Genomic DNA, 6,000 nt, shown 5'->3' on the forward strand with positions numbered 1-6,000 from the left:
ACTCCTCATATGAAATTCTTTGGGTATCTGTAGCGATCTACTAATAGTTGTTGATCTTGCTCCACTCTGCAGTAAGGAACTATGCTCCATTGCTGACAAAATCTCCTTATCTACTGATACTTCAGGCAGTGAAAACCGACTGCTAAAAGCCATTTTTCCTTTTTTTTTCTTCTCTCCCTGCAGCCTTAGCCGAAGCACGGGAGGAGCAATAAAACAATTAAACTGTCAGCCTTGACTAATCCTACTTTCCCTTCAGGAAATCCTTTTGGCTCTGGCTTGGGGTAGGAAATTTTCCTTTTTTAATTTTATTTAATTACTCTTAAATTACTTTTATTATCCTGGCTGCTCCTTATAGACTCCTGCTACACTCAAAACAATTTTGCCACTCTTCACCTGAGTGAATCGAGCTGGCACTTTTTAAACAGCGCAATGCTTGTTCCTTAGAACTCTTAAGCCACTGGCAGAATCTCTCCTTGCATCACTTTAGCCTGAGCTTTCTGCATAGGAGTCTTCTCCAGTCACAATAATTTACAACCTTCCCTGCTTTGCTCTGAAGCTCACGCCAGAGAAGTTTCTCTTGTCCTTTATTTAGCAGTGTGTATCTGCTTGCTCACACATCTGCCTTCATAAAACAATTACAAGCGCTAATTCAGCCCTTGAGCAAAGCGCAAACCAAATCCCACCGCTGCCACCATGTGGTAAAAGCGTTCCTTAGAACTGCCTTTACACGAGACAGAGAGGGATTCAGAATGATTAGTCCCTAATGCCAGCAAAATCGGGTCCTGTAATTTTGCTCTAGGCGACTTCACACTCCTTCACCCAAGTCTGTCTCGATTTTAAATAAACCATCTGGAAGGTCTGCTCTTCCTCTTGTTTACTTTAGGACCCTCTTTTGGTAATATGGTAATGTGGCCAGATCAAAACAATCTTAGTCAAAAATATCCAATTTACTACTGTAGCATGGTCTAAACAAGGAGACAGCTTACAGACAATTTGTCTTTTTATATTTTATTACAAAAGATAACATTTCAACAAGCTTAGTTTAACGTCAATTAGTATTTCCAAAATAAACCCCCAGCCTTAGCCACCAGTCATTTCCTCTATAAAGCGAAAACAATAAAATTTCTAACTAGATCTTAAATAAGCATTCTTACGCAATCCTTTTGATTAAAGTTCTGTCGGCTGCATTTCGCTCGGTGTCGTCTCTCTCCATCTCTTCTCCGTCCCCCTCCTTCTCCTGCTGTCTCTCTTCGCCCATCTTTCTTAAATTAAGAAGTTATGTCCTTGTCCATCGGAGTTGAGATAAGATAAGGGTCAGCTTGCTCTTCTTAACTTTTTTTTCTTTAGCTGGAGAAGAACTGACCTTGCACATTTTTCTCTCTAATTAGCACCTGGACACAAGCAGATTTCTAGCTTTTTCGTTGCAGCTCTGAAATAAATCTTATGAAATACAATTCTATTCTATTTTCATAATCAAATTCATGACAGGCGTTAGGTCCCTCAATTACAGGTCAGAATACAGATCATCTCCTCCTCAGTCAAAGTATGAGTAGATTGATACTCGTTGAAGAGCCTTGTGGCACAGTGGCTAAACTGCTGTACTGCAGCCAAAACTGTGCTCACGACCTGGGGTTCAATCCCAGGTAGCTGGCTCAAGGTTGACTCAGCCTTCTATCCTTTCGAGGTCGGTAAAATGAGTACCCAGCTTGCGGGGGGTGGGTGGGGAATGTGCAGCCTGCATAATTAACTTGTAAACTGCCCAGAGAGTGCTTGAAGCACTATGGGGCAGTATATAAGCAGCACGCTTTGCTTTTGCTTTGCTTTGATTTCTTTTATCTTACCTTCCACCTCAGGAAACACTACATTATTCCCTTAGCCATCCCATTCCCTATACATTGCATCACTACTGGTGCAGAAGAACTGAAATGTAGGCATAGCCAGTGTCAACATCTATGGACAACATATTTGTAGCATGTGTCTATCCATTCTATAATCATCAGAAGCTTATGTGTCTGAACTTTGTTTGGAGGAAGGAATTCTTGTTGCATTTACTAGGCTTAGCTTTAGATAAGTGAAACAGTTATCTTCTCTTTAGAGAATCAAATCGTAGAGCTCACCTTCTGTATTTATTTGGGGTAGACAGTACAGAAAAAGTGCATCAATGTGCCCCTCTGTTGAGTGAGGAGTGGGGGTAGAGCAGCAGTTTGAATTTTCTTACCTTTGGGAGTGTAATTTTAACCAACTGTTTGGCTTACATTTACAGTTTGGGAATAAATGTGCTTTACAGTAGTGGAAAAATTACTCTAGTGATCATAGACTGCACCTGTTCAAAAAACTCAAAATGTTTAATTAAAAATAAAAGGAAAAGTATTTGGCTTATCCATTTTATTGAACAATTTTACAAGTGTTTAAACTAAACAGAATATCAAAGGCAGAAAACCAACAATGTTTAGGCTATGGTGAAGGCTGATTGCAGAGAAGCTTACAACTATTTGTTGCTTACAACTAATAGTAAATGTTATTGAAGAGATGTTTGTGCTTCATTTTCCCCACTGATGGAGTACTTCTGAAGAAAGAATGGGAACAGAGGCACTAAGAGAAGAGGCTCTAGGGTTAGCTGACATACTCAAAACCAATGAATCACTAAATGGCCACTACCCAAGGGTTCATCCCTATAGAACTCAACTGTACATATGTTCTTCAAACAAGATTATTCAACATACCTGCCTTCCCTTCCAGAGGTTTGGAATTGAGCCCAAGCACTTCGGATCAATGCCACAGCACTAAGGAGGTAAGAATTAGCAGCCAAACATTAGACCTCTCCCAGTGCCATAGTTCTAAATCCAAAGGACTAATTGCTTCAGCCAAATACTGGTTAGAGTTCAGATGAATCACAAAAGTCTTATTGCTTCTGACCATCTGATTCCTTTCATTCCATGTACATTTTCTGAGGCAGTGAGGATAAGAGCTCTGCTATTAAAATTAATTTTAATTAGGATACATGGGCTAAGGTTTCATTACTGGAGAAATATTTCTATTCCCAATTAAATTATAAGAATATTTCTCCAGAGTTCAGATCTCGTGTAACATTTTGTTTCCTACCTTTAAAAAGGAGAGGAAAGTCTCTTTCCCTTGTTACAGAATGGGAACCTGTAGTAATTCAGGAAGCTTTTGCCACCTGCCTCCACGGACACCTGATGGTGGGCATCCAGCACCCTCACCTGGCTTACCTGCAAAGGGTCCTTGACCTGGTAGAGGAGACAGGGCTCCACACCTCCCAGTAATGAATATGCAGGAGCAGCGCCTAAAGGAAGAAAGAAGTGAAGTTAACTCCCTGGCACCTAGAATTGTTTGCTTTCCCTTGCTGTCCCTTTAAAAGTGCTGTTGCTCAATAAAGGAGCCTGTTTCTGCAACTACTCCCAGTGTTGTCATGGAAGGGGGTGCAGGGCATGATGCTCACACTGAAGCTGTGGTTTGCCGGAGCCATGCAGGAACACTTGATCAGCAGCAAGTGGCAGGACTATTACAAGCCATGGCTACTCCATGCATGTCATGGATCCAGTCCCTCCTCTATTTGGATACAGAAGATTCCCCCAGACAATGACCTGGAGTCCTTTCTAATCACCATTGAGTGAGTAGCAATGGCCACAGTACAATCAGCATGCTGGAAGCTTACTGGGGGTATAGAGAAGACCTGGAATCTGGGAGCTCTAGCAGGCCCTGAAAAATGACAACCACATGAGTGGGTGCCCTGGAGTGTGAGGCCCCATCCCACTAACAAAACCATGGTTGGTCTGGGTCTGTTGCTGCCCCCACTCTGATCCTGCTGGCTATACCAGCAGAAACTGGCTTGCCAGGAACTGCTCCAGTCCAGAACAATAAAAGTCCAGTTTGTTTCACCTGCAGCGAGGAGGGACATTCTCACAAAAACTGCCTGGTCATGGACTGCATCTTGGCCAATGTAGGGAAGGGGCTGGAAGGCTGATGTGCTGGTTGATGAATGACAGGTGAAGGCTTTGGCCAATACTGGCTGCAGCACCATCCTGCTACGACCCCAACCTGGCAAGCCCCTGGAAGGGTCGATTAGGGCATTACGCCTTACGTCACCACTCATGTCTGAGTAACTATAGGGAAAGAAAAGCACCAGCTTAAGGTCAGGGCTTTCTTGCTCCATGTTTTTCCAGAAGGTCTGGAAGCACGTAGAGAAGTTAGTGCAGGGCCTGAGGGTAGCCACAGCAGTGGTAGGGGAGGCTGAGAAGTAAATGGAGTTAGGCAGCATAACTTGCACCCAGGTTTGAGCCTGGCAGCAGAAGACTTCATCCTGGCCCAAATGTTTGTTTTGGCCAACCTGGATGGAGATCACTGTAGGGGGAGGAGAAATCTGGCCCATAGCTGACAAAACATCCAAAGTCTCCTCCTGGCCCCAACCCTGGACAAAGAAAGAAGTGCAACGGTTCTTGGGCCTAGCTGGCTACTCCAGACAATTTATATCCCACTTTGTGGGGATTGCGACTCTGTTGACAGACCTCATCCACAAAAGAGTCCCAAGGGAGGTGCACTGGGATGCCAAGGAACAGCTGGCCTCTGATTAACTCAAACGGAGACTTCACTCATCCTCCATAAGACACCCCACCAACTTCAGCAAGCCATTCATCCTCTTCACAGATACCTCAAAAAGGGGGTTAGAGACTGTTTTGGCCCAGCATTCAGAGAATGGGGAACACCCCATCCTGTTCCTGAGCTGCAAGCTGCCTCCATGGGAACAGAAGTACATGGCAATAAAAAGGGAAGCCCTCACTATCAAATGGACCACCTTCTTGTTGCATTACTACCTGTCGGGTGCCCCCCTTTTGCTGGTAACCAACCACATGCCCTTGCAATGGTTACAGTGGATGAAAGACTCGAACCCCAGACTAATTGGGTACTTAGTGCTGAAGGCCTTTGCCTTCTTGATTCAGTACTGGAAAGGACAGCAGCATGCTAATGCTTCAGGACCACAACTTTGCAACAGGTATCAAGGTGAACCGTGACGCAAATAGCACAGACAAGTAAGTACATAAGCTGTATTACAGAAAAGGATGTTAGCCCCTCATTCCCACTAAGAACAGAGAGAAGGAGCAGTAAGATGTTGTATCTAATACACAGTGACCAGTGTGGGCCACTTAATGTGCCATCACTAAGGCACAGCAGATATATATTAACATATTTTAATTTAAGGGTGATTTCTTGAGGTACTGAAGGAGGAGAGTAAGACACATGAGATGCTAAAGAATTATGCGGCCACAGTGAGCAATATGTTTGAAAGGCATTTCAGATGATCCGTGGGGATGAGTCACTTTCACACCACACACAAGCCTTTCTGGACGAGCAGGGTATTTTGCACAAGACTCCTGAGCCGAATGGAATGGCTATGTACTAAAGCCTAATTTATACGAAAACAGAAAAGGCAAAACTGGACTCTAGAACAGAACAGTTTATTTTACTTGGCTTTGTCCTGGCAGGAAAGGCTATAAATTAATGAAATTAAAAACAGGTGAAGTCAGAATAAGGCATGTGTTTCACTTTGATGAACAAAGGAGAGCTGTCAAACAAGGGACGAACATCAGATACCCCTGAAAGGCAAGGACACTATGTTGAACCCCGCTCCTGCCAAGCTCAGCAGTGCTAACGCCTTTAAAAACTGAGTCAAGCAGAAAGCAGTGAGATGATGACACACATGATGAGAGCAATATACCAAAAGAAGGGGACAAAAATGGAGATTTTGAAACTGTTGAACTGGAAGATGCACTGATGTCACAACATGCACCACAGCAACCCGTCCGATGTTCACTGTGAATCTCTGTGTGCAGAGTGCCAGTGTCGGAAATGATTTCATGGCACATCACCATTGCTGCCACCCATCAGTGAGGGTCCGTGGCTCACTGGGGATTTGAACCAAGGTCTCTTGAGTTTTTAGTCCAACACAATCCACTACACTACATAAAGCCTCCATTCTTCCAT

This window comes from Pogona vitticeps, chromosome 2 (assembly GCF_051106095.1).
Source record: "Pogona vitticeps strain Pit_001003342236 chromosome 2, PviZW2.1, whole genome shotgun sequence".
In the NCBI taxonomy this organism is placed as follows: Eukaryota; Metazoa; Chordata; class Lepidosauria; order Squamata; family Agamidae; genus Pogona; species Pogona vitticeps.